The following is an 18,598-nucleotide window of genomic DNA, read 5'->3' as shown; positions in this document are numbered from 1 at the left end:
CACCATCCAGCTATTGCCTCATCACCCTCTTCTCATTCCTGACCAAACTCCTCATGGTGGTTGTCTTTACTTCCTTTCCTCCAACTCAGCTCTGTCACTTGTCTGCTGTGTGATCTTGGGCAACTCACTTAACATCTCTGTGGCTCAGTTCCCTCTTTGTAAAATGGGGGAAAATGCCTATTCTCTCTCCCCCTTATACTGACTGTGAGCTCTCTGTGGGACAGGGAGTGCTCTTCATACAGTAAGTGTTCAATAAATATGACTGAATGAATGAATTGCACCTGACCTGATTACCTTGTATCTACCCAGGCATTTAATACAATCCTTGGCATATAATAAGCACTTAAATAAAACAATTATTATTATATTACTAATTCCATGTTGTTCTTTTTTAATATGGTTTTCTCTCCCATCACTCCACTGAGAATGTGCTACCCATATCTAATTGACACTATTCTGTTCTAATCCTTCTCCACCACGCAGCTGCCTTTAACACTGGGGACCACTGAAGACACTAAGCTGGGTTTTTCTGACACTTCTCTTCCAGTTGTCCTTCTACCTTCTTAGTCTCTTTCACTGGTTCTTCCTCAGCTTCCCACCCTCTGACTGAGAGGCCCCCTCAAAGTGTCGGTCCTGGGTCCACTTCTCTTCTCGATTTACAATCTGGAAGGTCAACAACTTCTATGACTTCAACTACCACCTTTTCGTGTGGCTCAGTGGAAAGAGTGGTGCCTCAGTTACCTCATCTGTAAAATGGGGATTATTATTAATAATAATAATAATGTTGGTATTTGTTAAGCACTTACAATGTGCAGAGCACTGTTCTAAGTGCTGGGGTAGATACAGGGTAATTAGGTTGTCCCATGTGAGGCTCACAGTCTTAATCTCCATTTTACAGATGAGGCAACTGAGGCACAGAGATGTTAAGTGACTTACCCACAGTCACACAGCTGACAAGTGGGAGAGCTGGGATTCGAACCCATCACTTCTGACTCCCAAGCCTGTGATCTTTCCACTGAGCCACGCTGCTTCATTAAGACTGTGAGCCTTACGTGGGACAACCTGATTACCCTGTATCTACCCCAGCATGTAGAAGAGTGCTTGGCACACAGTAAGCGCTTAACAAATACCAACATTACTATTATTCATGGATGATTCCCAAATCTATCTTGCTAGCTTTGATATCTCTCCTTCCCTGAAGTGTTGTGTTTCCTTTTGAATCCTTCTAGGTGAGCCACTAGCATCTCCAACTCAGTATGCCCCAAACTGAACTCCTTATCTTCCAACCCAACTCCTCTCCTCTACCTGTCTTTGCCATTACGGTTGACAACACCACCACTACCCTTCCCATCTATCACACTAATAACCTTGATATGACCCTTGTCTCCTCCCTTCTTTCAGCTCCTCCTTCAGATAAGCAGCATGGTTTAAATCTGGGAGTCAGAAGGACCTGAGTTCTAATCTTGACTCTGACACTTTGCTGTGTGACCTTGGGCAAGTCATTTCATTTCTCTGTGTCCCAGTTTCGTCATCTGTAAAATGGGGATTCATATTGTGAGCTTCATGTGGGACACTGGACGTTATCCAACCTGATTAACTTGTGTCTCCCCTTGCGCTTAGTACAGTGCCTGGCACATAGTATGTGCTTAAATTAAAAAAAAATATTGAGTCTGTTACCAAATCCTGTTGCTTCTTCTTCCACAGCACTTTCAGAACTGGTCCATTCCTCTCCTCCTCCTCACTCCTCCAAAATCTCCAATGAAGACCCATTACTCTCTGCATTAGGGAGACAGTCGATTCTCTTCCTCTTACTTGCCAACTTAGATCATTAACACATGCTAAATTCCTTTCAAGATAATCAACTGAGGCCTAGTCTTGTCTCTCCCATCACTTACCCCTTGCTTACATCTTTTTTCATGGGATGTCCCTTCTGTCCCCCCACCCACCACCTCGTATCTGCTAGAACACAGCTCCACCCATTTTTGAAGCCCTTTGGTAAGTCTCCCAGGAGTCTTTCCCTGATTAATGTTTCTTATTTACAGGTCATATCTTCCCAACTACCACCTCTGCATTTTTATGCCTCTTCTGCATTAGCACTCACAGCTACCCATAGCCCCTCCTTCTCTTTCAAATTGAGGCACACATACCACTATTTATTAATAATAATAATATTGGCATTTGTTAAGCGCTTACTATGTGCAGATCACTGTTCTAAGCGCTGGAGTAGATACAGGGTAATCAGGTTGTCCCAAGTGAGGCTCACAGTTAATCCCCACTTTACATTTGAGGTAACTGAGGCACAGAGAAGTTAAGTGACTTACCCACAGTCACACAGCTTAAAGGTGGAGGAGCCGGGATTCGAACCCATGACCTCTGACTCCCAAGCCTGGGCTCTTTCAACTGAGCCACGCTGCTTTGAATACTCACTTATCCGCATACCTATTCTTCCATTCTGTGAAAAATTCTGTCTTCTAATTCTACTGTTAAGCACTTAGTACAATGGTCTACAAACAGTAGTCACTCCATAAATACTATTGATTGAATAAAGCACCAAAATGGGAATCAAAAAACTTGGATTTTGCTCCAACGCTGGCACTGACTTTTCATTTTTTAAACAAGGATGCTCCACACCTAAGCAGTAATAGTATTGATCAAGTGCTTACTGGATACAATACACTGAACTAAGTGTGTGGGAAGAACAAAACTGAGAAATGACCTGTTTCTCACAATTAATATCCTACTAGTAAGGATGAACTTACACCCACACCCAAAATCTCCAAAATCAAAAGGAGAATGGAACATCTATGTTCACCAGGTTATCTCAGAATATAAACTTCAGTAAGGCAAGCATTACCAGTCAGATATACTTTGAGAAAGGCCTACCTAACTGTAAAATTGCCTCATATGTATATATAAAATTACCAATTCCCTTACAAAGATGCTAAGAAAAACAATGAGACAATGTCAGTAAAACACTTTGAGCATCTGTGAGAAAAGCACAAAATAAATACTAGGTATTGCTACGATTAATAATTCAAAATGACCATAAGAGGCTGCTCCATGTTGCTCGATTCAGATATAAAAATATACCTCCTTCAAGTCCTTCTTTCTAATACAAATATAAAATAGAAGCTATCTGAATTCATCTCAAGGCTATTAATACTTAATAAATGAGTTGAAGTCCAGACATAGATCAGCCATAAGAAATCTGTAATCTTAACAAATATAATGGGCTTTAGATATTTTAAACTTATTGTCTCTACCCCAATGCTTAGCACACTATTTGGGACATAATAAGCACTCAGATATCACTATTATTACTATAATTATTATTAAATACCAGCTCATGCTAGAACCTCAATATAAACCCTATACCTTCTATGTTCACTCAAAGTGCTAAATATTATTTTACTTCTACCATTTCTTTTTTTATGGTACTTGTTAAGAGCTCACAATATGTCAAGCACTGTATTGAGTGCTAGGGTAGATGCAAGATAATCAGGTTGGACACAGTTAGCAGTTAGCATGGGATTCACAGTCTAAGTAGGAGGGACTAGCATTTAATCACCATTTTACAGATATGGAAACGCAGCACAGAGAAACTGAGTTGCCCAAGGTCACACAGAAGAAAAGTTGGCAGAGCCGCAATTAGAACCCAGGCCCTCTGACTATCAGTCAATCAATCAACGGTGTTTATTGAGTGCTTACTATGTGCAGAACTCTATGTGCAAAAAACTATATTAAAAGTTTGGGAGAGTACAGTACAACAAGTACTGAGTACGTTTCCTGCCATGACAAGCTTACAGCCTATATAATGTAACGAACTTATAAAATTTCAAGATATGTACGCAAGTGCTATGGGGTGGGGGGGTGGGGCAAATATCAAATGCTCGAAGCTCACAGATCCAAGTGCATGTCCATGCTTTTTCTATTAGGCTATCCTGTTCCCTCATCTTGGGTAGTTCCAGAGGCTTCTGCCCTCCCCCAAATCTATCTTTTGATCAGAAGTTTAATAATAATAATGTTGTTATTTGTTAAGTGCTTACTATGTGCAGAGCACTGTTCTAAGGGCTGGGGGAGATACAAGGTAATCAGGTTGTCCCACATGAGGCTCACAGTTAATCTCCATTTTACAGATGAGGGAACTGAGGCACAGAGAAGTGAAGTGACTTGTCCACAATCACACAGCTGAGAAGTGGCAGAGCCAGAAATCAAACCCATGATCTCTGATTCCCAAGCCCGGGCTCTTGCCACTGAGCCATGCTGCTTCTCTAGTTGAAGAGACTTAATCCTCTAACTATACTACTTTATCAATCTCTAAACTTCTTTTACATTCTCACCCTCTCTGCACTCAAACCGTCACCTATGCTATCTCCCAAAAGTATTTTCTTCTCCCCTCCACAGTCGAATCATACCCTTTCCTTATTCAAGACCAAGTTCTCCCCAAAGCCTTTCCTGGCTGATTTGACTAAGCCTCAATACTTACTACTCTTTAATACTTCTGATCTTCCTCATCCTTAATCCTTCTAAATTTAGACTTACCAACTTACAGAACAAATGGTGATGTTTATATCTCTACGAGTTGGGCATACTATAGCCCCTCAGTAAATCATTTTTGATAATAATAAGGTGCTTCTGATAGCCTCCTCAATTGGTATTTAAAGATTTTTCTTATTCAAAGTTTGCATAAAGTGAACATTTCTACTTGGATGTCCCATTGGCATCTCAAAATTATCATGTCCAAAACAGAACTCATCCAAACCCTGTCCTCCCCCATCTTTCCCAGCACTTTAGCCAACACCATTATCCTCCCTTTCTCACAAACCCATAAACTTTGGCATTATCCCTATATATCTCTCTCAAACAACCCACTTCTTCAAAATCACCAAATCCTGACAGTTTCATCCTTGTTGCCAAACTGTACATTTCAAGCGCTTCGTACAGTGCTCTGCACATAGTAAGCACTCAATAAATACTACTGAATGAATGAACCTTTACAATATTGCTAAAATCTGCCGCTGCCTCCCCATCCAAACTGCTGCTGTGCTGATCCAACCACTAGTAATATCCTGCCTTGACTACTGCATCAGCTCCCTTGCTGACCTCTCTCACATCTCTCCCCACTTCATTCCAGACTTCCCTCGGTTGACCTCGGTTTTTTGGAAAAATGATCAATCCACATCTCCCTACTCCAGAAACTTCTGGAATTGCCAACCCATCTCTGTATCAAACAGAAGCAGCTTACAATTGGCTTTAAAGCACCACATCATCTCACCACCTCCCACCTTACCTTACATTGAGTTCCTACTACAACCCAGCCTGCACAGTTTACTTCCCTAATACCAACCTACTCACTGGACCTCAATCTTGTCTATCTTGCCACCAATCCCTTGCCCATTTCCTTTAGTCTGGAACTTTCTCCCCCTTCATAGCCAACAGACCACCACTCTCCCCACCTTCAAAGCCTTACTAAAATTACATTTCCTCCAAGAGGCTCTCCCGACACCCTCTCTCTCTCCCTTCTGCAACATCTATGCACTTATGCACCGTTGAAGCACTTGATATCCACCCCACCTTCACCCCCACTACACTTAGTAATCAATCAATCAATTGTATTTATTGAGTACTTACTATTTGCAGAGCATTGTACTATACTGTACTCTCTACAAGGGAAACACTTTCCCAGCCCATAAGAAGCTTCTGTAATTTATCTTAATGTCTGTCTCCCCCTTCTAAACCGTAAATTCCTTGTAGTCAGGGAATGTGTCTACCAAGTTGGTTGTCACACTCTCAAGCACTTAGTACTATGCTTTGCACAGTAAGCACTGAATAAGCACCATTGTTGGCTTGATTAAAGTGGAGAAACAAGGAAAAGTGAGCTGGGCAATTTTCTCTAAGCACAGTTGTTAAAGGAGTGCAGAAACTTCCTGGAGAGGCCATTTTGCTGTCCTCCCTGCCCTAAGCCTTTATTCTTACAGTCCCCCTGCACCAATTCTGCCACCTAATCCCACTCAAACCTGCCACAGAAATGGAAAAGGGCACTTCAGGTGTGGAATACCAGTCTGACAGGTGTCTAGGTGTATTATGGCCACACATTTGTGATTTGTGAAGCTATATGACACCTTCAGCTGTTACTACCACAGGGCCAGGGAGGCTTGGTGTGAAGTCAAAGATCAAGGTCACGTTGTACTGTCACACTCCACAGTGGAAGAACCTGACTGGTCAGTTCTCTCAATCCTAGAATAGGGAGAAAGTTTGTGGATGTTAGACTCTACTCCATTTTCTCCTCCCTGTTGGCCCCAGAGAGGGTAAAGACTGGGTTCCTGCTCCCTCTGGCCAAACCAAAACCTTTCCCTACTCCAGATCCTCCTTTTCTATCAATCCAGGGAACGGGGAGAAATTGTAGGTGGGAAATATCACAGAAAGTAAGCAAGGTTGAAAAAATTCAGAAGGGTTTGGACAAATCTGTGGATACGAAAACGAAGAGGAATAGGTCTCAGGTAGCTCAATAGCAGCACAGTTTGTGCTAAGTGTGGCATTCCTTGGACCTAGCTGAATGGTGGTGGAAACCACTGCCAAATCTTTACATTTCCTCCTCCACAATAATTAAGTAGGGTGAGCAATATATCTGTACAGCTAGGTTATTTTGAGGATTTCCAAGAACTTTTCTCACTGGGAAAAACAATTACTATCTTGTTGGATGGAGAATGACTGATAACCCAGACCCAAATCTGAAGTTTCGGGGGGACAGGTCACCTGGATTGAAAGTGCAACTTGGAGCGGTAAAGCTCAGCATCATATGCCTCTAAGGAGAAGCACAGACTCTCAGCTGTTCTTGCATAACTGAAAGGGTCAGTTGGTCTCCCTCTCTCTTTCTCTCTCTCTCTCTCACACACACACACATGCACAGTTTCCTGTTCAAAAGGCAGAGCACCCAACGTGTCTGTCACTAGTCCTCAAATAGTTCAGTAAATAGCTTTCTTCCTGTTAATGATCTCTAACACAAAACTGGGCATGGCAGGAATTATTCCAGATGTTGTAGTAACACATAGTAATAAAATAGAATAAGCTATGCAAATCCTTTGCAACAACCCATGACAAGACTGTAAAACCACATATTTACATTTGATATAGAGATTTTCAAATATTATCTAAAGAATTTATTCAAGGATTTGTAAATTGAAATACTATGAAAAGAATTTCAATGGTCCTGCTTATTCCATTTGTTTATAATGGCTTCTAATTCCTGCATGCTCACATCATTTATTCTTTCCCAAAATAAAACCAAGAAAAAGAAACAAATGTAGACTTGGAACAGTCACAGTGCAGCTCTTGGCTATTACTTAACATAGACCTCCTCAGTCTTTAATCGAACTATGCAAACAAGTTAATTCAGTAGTAAATGCAGCACCCAACGATAAGGGCTGTAAATTTTAGTTTTGGGGTGAAGGCGGAAGGGGACAGAATGGAGTTTGAACATATGGATTCAGTTAAGGTAAAAACAGATGTTTGTTGCTTTTTTTTAACAGGAACACTCAAAGCCAGAAATTACTTTTTTTTCATGTTTGTGTCTGAAAAGCACTATAAAACTGAGTTAAGAGAAAAAAGTTATGAACTCATTTTGAAAGCTAGCAGCAGAAATGTGGTGTGACTTTCAGATTTAAAATCCTTTAAAAAAGGAAGTCAAAGAAGGGGTTTAGAAAATTAAAATTTTTTTTTGTTTAGGAATAATACTAAAAGTTACTTAAATCAGATAAGCTTTTTTTTTAAAAAATGATGGTAAAACTGTCAGGGAGGGAGAGCTAGTTATGCTCCATACTATGGACACAAAATCTGCCAAATCATCTCATTCCAGTCTTCCTTCTCTTCTTATCCAATTCAAATGCATAACAGCTTTTCCAAAAGCTATTATTTTTTATTATTCCCATTTCAACTTTCAATACGATTCAAAAACACAATACTCAGAAATTTTCACTGACCTAAATAATATCCAGTTGTGACTGTCCATATACTTCTGTCCATATCCATTTGCTAGTAAACACTGCAGAAGAGTGGCCACTTGACCAGGTTTCTATTCCAATGGGCCTAACGGGTCCCCGCCTGAAAAACTACCTTGCTCTTCGGAACTTCGCTAAAATCTAGCTCTCATAGCTGTGGTCTAAACTCTTCCCAGTCATATAACTGTTCAGTGGCTACATGTAAAGATCTGAACTTAAATTCCTAATGAACAACCATGTAGATAACCAATGATGGTTCAGAACAATTAGATATTTACCTGCTAAGAATGAGCTAAAGATTTTAAAAAGAGAATACTGTCTTCCGACCCTTCCGTTCTCTCTGAATAGCATTTCCATGCGATAAAGACAGATTAATTGTCAAATCAACATTCAAAAATATGTATTTGATTGATACCTTATACTTACCCTTGGGAAATGTTACTTCCATTAACCCAAGGACAAAAAAAACTTTTACGTTTTCCTATCCAGTAACACACAATTTAAATGTTTTAAAAAAAACAACATAATAAACCTAACTTTTTCCCCACACACAAAATTATTATTTAAAGTTCGGGGAATCACAGTGGTTTTATTATATGTAATCTTCTAAGATTAGAGGTAAATACATTTTTTAAAGAATTCAAATATGAACATTACAGCAGAAATACCTGGAAATGTAAATGTGAAGAATAAATTGATGATGCCTTTCAAAGAAACTAATAAAAGACATTTCTGGAAACAAAGTGTGATAAAATGCAGAAACATGTCTTTCACTCCAAAGTGCTGGCTACAGGAGATAGAGACTGAAATTGTTCAACAACATAACGGCAAACTCGGCTTAGAGTTTCTTCCATTCTCTATTCAGAGCAATCCAAAGAAAGAACAGGACTAGAAACTCGAGCCAGAATCCCATTGATAGCTTTGACAAGCCTCCAGGAGCCATGGCCAAGCCAGATTTCCCAACACAAAAATGGCCAAAGTCAAGATTTGATCAACATTAGCAATAGAAGGTATCAAAATTGAGGTTTATTAAAAGATACTTAAAATCACTGAGGTTTAAAGCTTCAAGTTCAAAGCTTGATTACCTGAGTACCAAAGACTAATCACAATGTGCCTGGTTGGACATATGGCAACACGAAGGTTTTGCTTATAGGAAGCACTTGGGAGAGGATTTTGACTACAGTGAAGCCCATTTAGCTCACCCAAGCCTCCTTTTTTTTATCCCGATATAGTTTGAACAGAGAAAGATACATTATCACCTGGAAGGTCTTCTGGCTGGGTCGCAAGGGAGCAGGCAGACAAGGCAAACACGGCTCAGCACAATACAACCAACCTATGCCTCAAGAAAACTCCTCCCTACCTATGCAGAGCGGTCAGGAGCGGGCTCCTCCACTACTGGCAAGGAAGCTAACATCTGCCCAGAATGTCCCAATACCTTCCAGAAAGTATCAGCAAAACCAGCTCCTCTGCACTTCAGGGTTTCAATTCTGGGCTTTCTTCCCGGCACTTCTCTGCCAGGCCTGCCAGAAAGGGTTTGAAACCACACCACTTTGGCCATGACCTTAACATTTAACCATTCTAAAAAGAAGAGTTTATTAACTTTATTATGACTTTGTTTTCAAAGCTGAATAGAATTTCACTTTTTAAAGGTTAGTCCCTTTTCAGAATGTAAAAATAAGACATGAGAAAACTAAAGATTAATTGGGCTGATGGAGGTAATGGATTCAAACCAGACTGCAAAAATTTACCGTGTAAGTTTAGCCAAAACCTTAGCTATAAAGTCTATTTTTAAAAGCTACAAAAGCTCAATGAACAGAGAGGGGTTTCATGCAAAAAAATGATCACAGTGGGTAAAGGTAATATTCTCACCATGCCATGTCTAAAACAAGTCCCATCAAAAGTTAATAATGTTGGTATTTGTTAAGCGCTTACTATGTGCCGAGCACTGTTCTAAGCGCTGGGGTAGACATAGGGGAATCAGGTTGTCCCATGTGGGGCTCACAGTCTTAATCCCCATTTTACAGATGAGGGAACTGAGGCACAGAGAAGTTAAGTGACTTGCCCACAGTCACACAGCCGATAAGTGGCAGAGTTGGGATTCGAACTCATGAGCCCTGACTCCAAAGCCCGTGCTCTTTCCCCTGAGCCACGCTGACTTTTTTTAATGGTATTTGTTAAGTGCATACTATGTGCCGGACACTACTCTAAGCGCTGGGGTGGGTACTAGGTAATCGGGTTGGAAACAGTCCAGTTTTTGAGTTTAAAAAGGCTATGCCTAAAACCACAACTCCAATTATATTTTCTCAGAATTTTTATCCTTCTACACTTGTAGTCTTCTTATTTCCAGGGAATCGTTAGCTTATCATTAACTTTATTGTCAATTCTACTACCAGAGAAATATTTAAAAGTGTTACAATCAAAATAAAGGCATGCTTTCACTAAAGACACAGGCAGTCACTGACCATCCAAAAGTACAGTATGTTCTGGTTATGCCGATATAAAAGCTAATAAAGTATAATCCCACTGTTCTCCCCGGTGGCAAGATTCTAGCCAGAAAAAAAACTATGGTCTCCAGGAGCTGACTAAGCACTCCCAGAATAGCAATAAGACACCCAACTACATAGGAGCTTAATGGACTGGATCTTTGTGTACCTTAATTTCCATTTTAAACTTTACATAAGCATTTGACACCAACAGAAGAGTTGGTCTCAGGCAACTTCTAAAAGTGTAGCTGCACTAAAAAGTTATGCAGATCTTTAAGATTTAGGGGTCAAAACCTGAAGTACCTTGCCTGAGCCTTTCCCCAGAACCAAATGGAGTAACGACTCTAGACTGTAAGCTTGCCTCTAGACCGTAAGCTTGTTGAGGCAGTGAACATGTTGGCTAACTCTATTGTATTGAACTCTCTCAAGAGTGCTGTCCACATAGTAAGAACTCAATAAATATCACTGAGTGATTATTAGTAATCTGGAAATCAGAAAACTGTATTATCCATCAACAGAATTATCAGGCACTTACTGTGTGCAGATCACTGTATTAAGGGTATAGGAGAGTACAACGGAGGAAGAACACATGATTTTTGCCCTCAGAGAATTTATGAATACAATTTGGATGCTATGGTAAATTATTCTAACTCAACAAGTTAAGATCATTATTGAAAGTCTTGCTACCAGTCATACAGTAGCTACTATACACTAATGACTGCTCGGGAACATAGAGCGGTCATGAATATACATAGCTACATTAGCTAAGCAATGTGTACTAGCAGCTAACCAGAGATAGACTGAGATTATATACGCCCCTGAACCTGGCAAAATCCACATATAACAGAGGATTTTTATTAGCATCACCAGACTGAATGTCTTTACTGGATTGTGTTAGCCGGATACCACAATTTCCAGTGTTGCCAAGAACCAGAAAATCAAACGAAGATGGCTAGTGCGTACTTTAGAAGACTGATTCCACTTTGCAGACACAAACCACTTGGCAAACGCTGGGCCAAAATAAAAAGCTTTACAGCAATTACTGTTTGCAAACAGCTATAGCATTTGTTGCACCAGGTTAACCTCAGATGTTACAATCCAATTTAGACAGCAAGTCTATCAATGCCACCCAAATGCCCCACTGAACAACAAATGGACAGACAGAATCACCAACATTGAGGCCCTGGAACACCCTACGGCCTCCCAACCCTTCACTCCACAAGATACATGAAGAGACAGGATGCCCCACTTAACATCAAATGGACAGGCAGAATCACCAACGCTAAGGCCCCGGAACACCCTAAGGCCTCCCAACCTTTCACTACGCAGGATACATGAAGAGACAGGTTGCGATTCAAACTGCCACTGAATGGTTCTCTGCAGAAGACAAGTTGATCAGGTGCACAGTCGTCAGAAATTGGGTGACTCTTCGAACAGAGACTTCAAAGTAGTCATGGAACCAAGAGGGAAATGGCACTGGGTACCCAAGTGCAACATTGCTACAGGGAACAAACTTTATATGCACAGGGTGTGGAAGAGCTCACGAAACTCTAACCCTCAAGTTTTGGAGGTAATTAATTCTCTGATCCCGGTAAAAAGGTTGACATCTTAAAAGGTGATATTACAACTAACTTATTCTAGATAGCAAAAACCAGTTTGGGATCAAAAGTATCAGCATAGGATCAATGTAGTGGAACTGAAGTGTAGCAAAACAGCTGCCTTTTCAAGAGTGAAGCATATTTCAAAGCACCGGTACCCAGGGACGGAGAGTGGAAGAGAATGGAAAAATACTTCAGCAGTGTAACTATTATATATAATTACATGGCAGGCATTGAGGTAAAACAGGAAGTAATTAGAGTTTGTGAAAATATGAATAGAATTTTCCCATCAGAGCCTCGTAACTGAAACTGTACATTCCAGGCATGTTAAATTGAGGCCTAGCTCAACCTCACTTCAGTCTCCGGTTCTCGCAGCTGTCTGTCTACTGCGATATAATCCCAGCTGCCAATCTGAAAAAAACCAGCTAGTCAAAGCAGACACAACCAAGAGAAACAAACGTCACTCAATAATGTTCAGAGGCACTGAGTTCATGGATAATTTCAAACAGTATCTCTGTCTAGAACTCTGATGTGCTCATTCAAAACACCCATATCTCTGGCTACTGGAAATAAGCAGATAAAGCAGAACTAGACCGGTATAGTACTACAATATTTCAATGATGCCAAGATATAAAAAGAAACAGAAAACTACGTAAAGAGTTAAAAAGAATGTTGATACAACTACAATTAAAAGCTGCAGTTCTCAAAGACACACACATGACCAAATTTAATCTCATTCAGTACTTGAAGGCTTGACCCTTCTCTTGAATTATGTTTTAGGATCAGAAGCATGATTTCAAATTCACTATGAAATCATCATTCATGTTGTCAGGTAAAAAGTATAAATGCGGAAACTTTCAGTGAAACTAGCAGAGTTAGGGAGGAAGGTTCGTTAATTTTAATTTAGCTCATTTAGCCTCTCGGTTTTAATTATATTACTGTAAATGTAAATAGGATCTTACCTTAAGTTAAATAGGGATATATCTACCAAATTCAATGTCATAGGCATTAGATCTGAAAACTTTTACTTTTTTTAGGGAAAAAACAATTATGCTGCAATTCTACATTCTATTTATTATAAAACTCGGAAATTTCTTGTATATTGGGTGGTTTTATGTTCATTTTTCAAATGCTTTTTGGGTTCATTCATCTTGAGATTCTTACAGTGTCATTCATTTATCTCTTAAAAAATTACCTCCAACCTTTTACTTTGAACACCTTCTCGCTTAAACATAAGCATTATGTCAGCAGAAAGCAGATTGACTAATAAAGACTTAATTATAAAGTGACCAGTGGGTCAGGATTCAATAATCAGGCAGAAAATTAAAAAAAATTATACTGTGTTTATGACTTCACAGCATATAGCTTAATCATACACCTAGTTGGATATTATTGTTTACATATGCCCTGGGTTGTTTTGCAAGAGATTACAATTAGTTAAGAAGTATAAAGTGAATGATTATGCATGCAGCTTAGCTGTGTTTTCTGATAAAGTCACCTAAGTTAAAAAAAAAACACCCAACAACCTGTTAGTTCTGGTATATAACTTTAAAAACTTGGCACAATTTAATGGCATTTTTTATGTAGGTTTTCAATTAAAACTTGACTAATCCGTAACATTTATTTGGCTTTTCATACTCAGTTCCTGCGCTGCACTATGTCAAAAATGCCATCTGTTTAACACACTTCTGGCAAGAAATGCTTCAGAGACTGTTTCTACCATACTCTGAACTATGTGCATGAATTCTTAACTACATGTATTCAACACTTTTCATTTTCTGTTCCAACACAATGTTTTGTAATCACTTTATTTTTTTTAACCCACAACAGCCACCACAAAGGTCTGTGCTCCCACCTGCTAAAAACAGGCATGCAGAACAATCTCATCCAACTATTTAACAAATGTTAACAATGCTATAAATACCAATTGTGTTTATGCTTTGTGAAAGATTCACTGCAGTGAGTGTTTTGCAATTCTTGTAGAGCTGAAGTTCGCTACTCCCACCATGAAAGTAACTGAATGTGGGGCCAAAAATGCTTTCCTTCGGATAAGCTATTGGATCAGCTACTGCCATCATAAAACTGGGGTCATGTAAACCTAAACACTATTGCTGCTGCTTCTGGCATGGGTAAGACCATCTCAGAGTGATGTGTGGTTTCTTAAATCCTGTTTAGAAGAAACAACTGGGGTTAAAGAAAGCGGTCATTCATTTTATACAGGCTTGGAAAACATTTTCAGGTTTGGCTTGCGTAATGCATCTTAAATATTGCTTCCATCCAGTATAAATGCCAAGACGGGAGAAGAAATAGCATTCATTAAGCTCCTATTTTGTGGTGAGCACCATATTAAGTGCTGGGGAAAAGTACAAGGATTAGACACAACACTCTCTGAGATGACTCTTCCTACACTTGAGGTCAAAATACTTTGCTCAACTTCTATTTTCCAGTCAGTAAATGTTATTAAGAGGTGGCCAAAAGAACATCTCTTCCTACCTCAGTTTACACTTTACCTGTGAAATCTAGGTTGGGATGGAAGGTAACAGAGAGTAGCTATTGTGCTGAAATGGCTCAGGGCTTAAATGAAGAAGTGGCACCCAAGGAGTCACATTTTCAATCAATCGATCCATCAATCCATCAAACATCAGTAGACACTGAGAGCCTACTCAATGTGAAGCACTAAACTAAGCACATAGGTGGTATAGCAGGAGCAGCATATTCCTCGCCCATGCTAATCAAGGAGACTGACAAAAATTAAGAAGGAAAAACCAGGATATAACACGAATGAACTAAATCAGGAGGTAATAGAATATAAAAATGAAGCTATATAGATATATAAAATACATATTGAGACATAAGCCATCAACTTTTGGAAGGACGAAGATGATAAAGAATTGAATAGTTGTCTGTGAAAATTATCACATCTCTTCAAAATATTGTACTGTTTGTGTACTTTTTGTTCTCAATTCCTTCATTTGGCCAGTAACAAGAGTATTAAATAGACATTACAGAACTGATCACTGAGAGACAATGCTCAGTACTTGTCCCTAGACTGATGCTGAGCAATCGATGACTACACTTGGGTACAATCCTTAAGTGCACATCTAACAGCCAATGGTTACATTTTCATTACACTTTCCCAGCTCGTAATGGGAAAGCGTTGGGGGCCTGAATCAAAAACCTTTCTGAGATAAAGATCGATTACATCTACATCCCACTAGACTGTGAGCTCCTTGTGCAAGGAGCGTATCTACAAACTCTGCTGTATTATATTCTCCCAAGGGTTTAGTTCCAGTGCTCTGCACACAGTAAGCACTCAAATAAACACCAATGGTTAGTCGATCTACTGCTTCCCCCTTCTCAGCAAGTCCTGCCCTCTATAATTGAAGGACAGTGAATTAGTTGTTTCCTAAAACCTCTTGCTCTTCTAGATGGTGGAAAATGTATTGTTCAATCCATTTGTCACACCATCTTCTTGGTATTATAATATTTTTATTATGTTATTTATTCTTATGGTATTTGTTAATCATTTATAATGGGTCAAACATATTCTAATGCTGGGGTAAGTTAATCATTTCAGATACACTCCCTGTCCCATATTGAGCTGACAGTTTAAGAAAGGGGGAGAACAGGCATTTTACAGGATCCCCACTTTACAGATGAGGAAAAGGAGGCACAGAGAAGTGAAATGACTTGCCCTAGGGCACACTGCAAGCAACTGGTAGAGCTAATATTAGAACCCAGGTCTTCTGACTCTCAGGTCTATGCTCTTTCCACTAGGACATGCTGCTACTTAACTGGCAGATGGATAACATACCAGGATGATACTCTTTTTTTCTCTTTACTTTTTCAAATATTGGGAACTTCTCTTGTCCCACTGTAAAGCTCCAAAATAAGAGATAGTGGCTCTCTAACAATGTTAATCAATTATTTAAGTACCAGAGCCTGTTTGAAATGCATCTAGTAATTTTAGATAACCTTTAACTATTCCTTTCATCACTCTAGTTTAGCTTTACCATCTTCCATCATAAACTGGAACTTGGCCTGTTCAACTCTACATTCGAACTTCAAAAAGGCAGAAATGAAAAATCATTAAAAGCATCTTTCTTTTCAGACATATGCTTTATCAGGTTGGAGTAACATTTTCTCTGGTGCTCTTTTTAATCTTATGGAGTTAAATAACTATATTTAACTTTCTTTGCTTCTAGTGTCTGTAACCTCCACAGCTTCTAGGCTTCTGATTTGTCCCTATATAGTTTTACATTTTCTTCATTCTCTCTTTTAGTGATCAGCCTGAAATCTTAGCTTTTGCCCTGTTGATCTTTACAGAGTTTTTATTCAACCTGACAACCCTTCTTGCTTATTCTTTGTATTGGAACTGCTTCTTCCCATGATTTGTAGAACTTGTCTGTTGAAAAACAACCATCTATTTCCTCCTTGGTCTCTTAGGATTTTTTTATGATATTTAATAAGTACTTACTATATGTCAGGCACTGTACTAAGCACTGGGGGTAGATACAAGATATTCACGTTGGACACAGTCCAGGCCCTATAAGAGACACACTCTTAATACCCATTCCACAGATGAGGCAACTGGGGCACAAAGAAGTTAAGTTGTTTGCCCAGGTCACATGGCAGACAAGTGGTGGAGCCGGGATTTAGAACTCAGGTCCTCCTGACTCCCACCCCCATGATTTATCTGCTAGGCCACATTGCTTCTCCATTACCTCGCACTGAGTTCTTCCTACTAGTTTTTTAAACATAGCACCTGTAACCTCATATATGGAATCTTTCTCTTTCTGCTTCTTTCAAGTTTTCGATTCTGGGTTTGAGGGAATGTGATGTTTATTTTGTGGGGAAGGAAGAGTGGGAAACAACTTAAATTCATGGGAAGAACGAAACATTACAAACTCAGAGAGCCACACAGAAACATTAAGAGCTAGTGAAATAAATGCCAAAATGTTGAATACGCTATAGCTTTACTCTGGGGTCACAACATTTTAAAACCGACTCTGGAAATACGTTCCTTGGAACAACTTTTTTTTAGTGCATGATGTATGCAAATGTAGATCAGAGTTCTTCATTGATAAACCAGCTGTTTTGTAAAAATTAAAAACTACATAAAAGTTTAATGTGCTGCAGGCTGTAACTCTGATTACACTTTCTCTAGTTATTTTCTCCATCGTTTAGTGCCCTTTTTATAGTGAGATAATTTTTATGCTTACTTACTATGGTATATGTATTAACAATTCAGGAAGTTAAGAGGGTGAGAAAAAAAAAACAAGCTAGAATTTTTATAGTCCCTTTCTTACGAGACAAAATATCTCACAAAAACCTAATTTTATATTCAGGTTATAAACAAGTAAACAAATATTTAAATTTTTATAGCTGTAAATAAAAATACAATTTAGAGAAGTAGTGGTGTCTAGTAGAAAAACCCCATGACTGTGATTCTAGTTTCAGCTTTTGCCACTGACTTACTGTGTAACCTTGGGCAAATCATTTAACCTATTTGGGCCTCAGTCTTTTCATCTATAAAATGGGGGTAAAGATACTAAATTTCTCTCTCTCCCTCAAAGTCTGTGAATCCCTTGTAGGACAGAAACTATGCCCAAACTGATTATGTTTGTATTTACCTCAGCATATAACATGGTGTTTGAAACAGTAATTGCTTAATACCACAGCTACTACTGTGTCGTTGTAAAATTATTCAGTTGAAGAGGCCACAAAAATTCTCTCAAGTCAGACACTTCAACAAAAAGGCACTTGAAAATCTTACCACAGTGCTTTTCTGTCGCAAAATAACACCATAAAATGCCACTGGGATACCTGATAATTAAGTACAGCATTAATCAGGAAGCAGTGTGGCCTGGAGGAAACACTAAGGTCCTGGGAATCAGAGACTCTAGTTTCTATTTCTGGCTCTGCCACTTGCCTCCTGTGTAACCCAGGGCAAATCACATAACTTCTCTGTGCCTCAGTTTCCTCACCTGTAAAATGGGGATTCAATACCTGTTCTCACTCCCACTTAGACTGTGAGCCCCAAAAGGGACAGGGGCTATGTCTAAACTGATTATCTTGTATAATCAGTGTGGCTCCACTGAGCCACGGGCTTTGGAGTCAGAGGTCATGGGTTTGAATCCCGGCTCTGCCACTTGTCAGCTGTGAGACCTTGGGCAAGTCACTTAACTTCTCTGTGTCACAGTTCCCTCATCTGTAAAATGGGGATTAAGACTGTGAATCTCACATGGGACAACCTGATTATCCTGTATCTACCCCAGCTCTTAGAACAGTGCTCTGCGCATAGTAAGTGCTTAAAAAATACCAACATCATTATTATTATTATTGTATCAACCCCCGCTTTTAGTACAGTGCCTGGTACATTACTTATTACTATGCGCTTAACAGTACCATGGGCCGGGGGGGGAAGTACTGGAGAAGATTACAATAAAGGATAAATAAAGCTTGGTCTCTAGACTTCAGCAGTGCTCACAATCTAAATTGGGAAAGACTGAGTCCATAA

At 39.4% G+C, this 18,598-nt stretch overlaps 1 protein-coding gene across 4 annotated transcripts in view; it reads right to left on the bottom strand.

Moving 5' to 3' along the window:
• LRBA (LPS responsive beige-like anchor protein) overlaps nucleotides 1-18,598 on the bottom strand; it is a 552,105-nt gene that overhangs the window by 56,490 nt on the left and 477,017 nt on the right. The gene's annotated exons all lie outside the window — the stretch shown is intronic.

This window comes from Ornithorhynchus anatinus, chromosome 12 (genome assembly GCF_004115215.2).
Source record: "Ornithorhynchus anatinus isolate Pmale09 chromosome 12, mOrnAna1.pri.v4, whole genome shotgun sequence".
Lineage (NCBI taxonomy): Eukaryota > Metazoa > Chordata > Mammalia > Monotremata > Ornithorhynchidae > Ornithorhynchus > Ornithorhynchus anatinus.
Note: the sequence above shows the minus strand (reverse complement) of the source record. Positions and strands in the feature narration are given on the sequence as shown.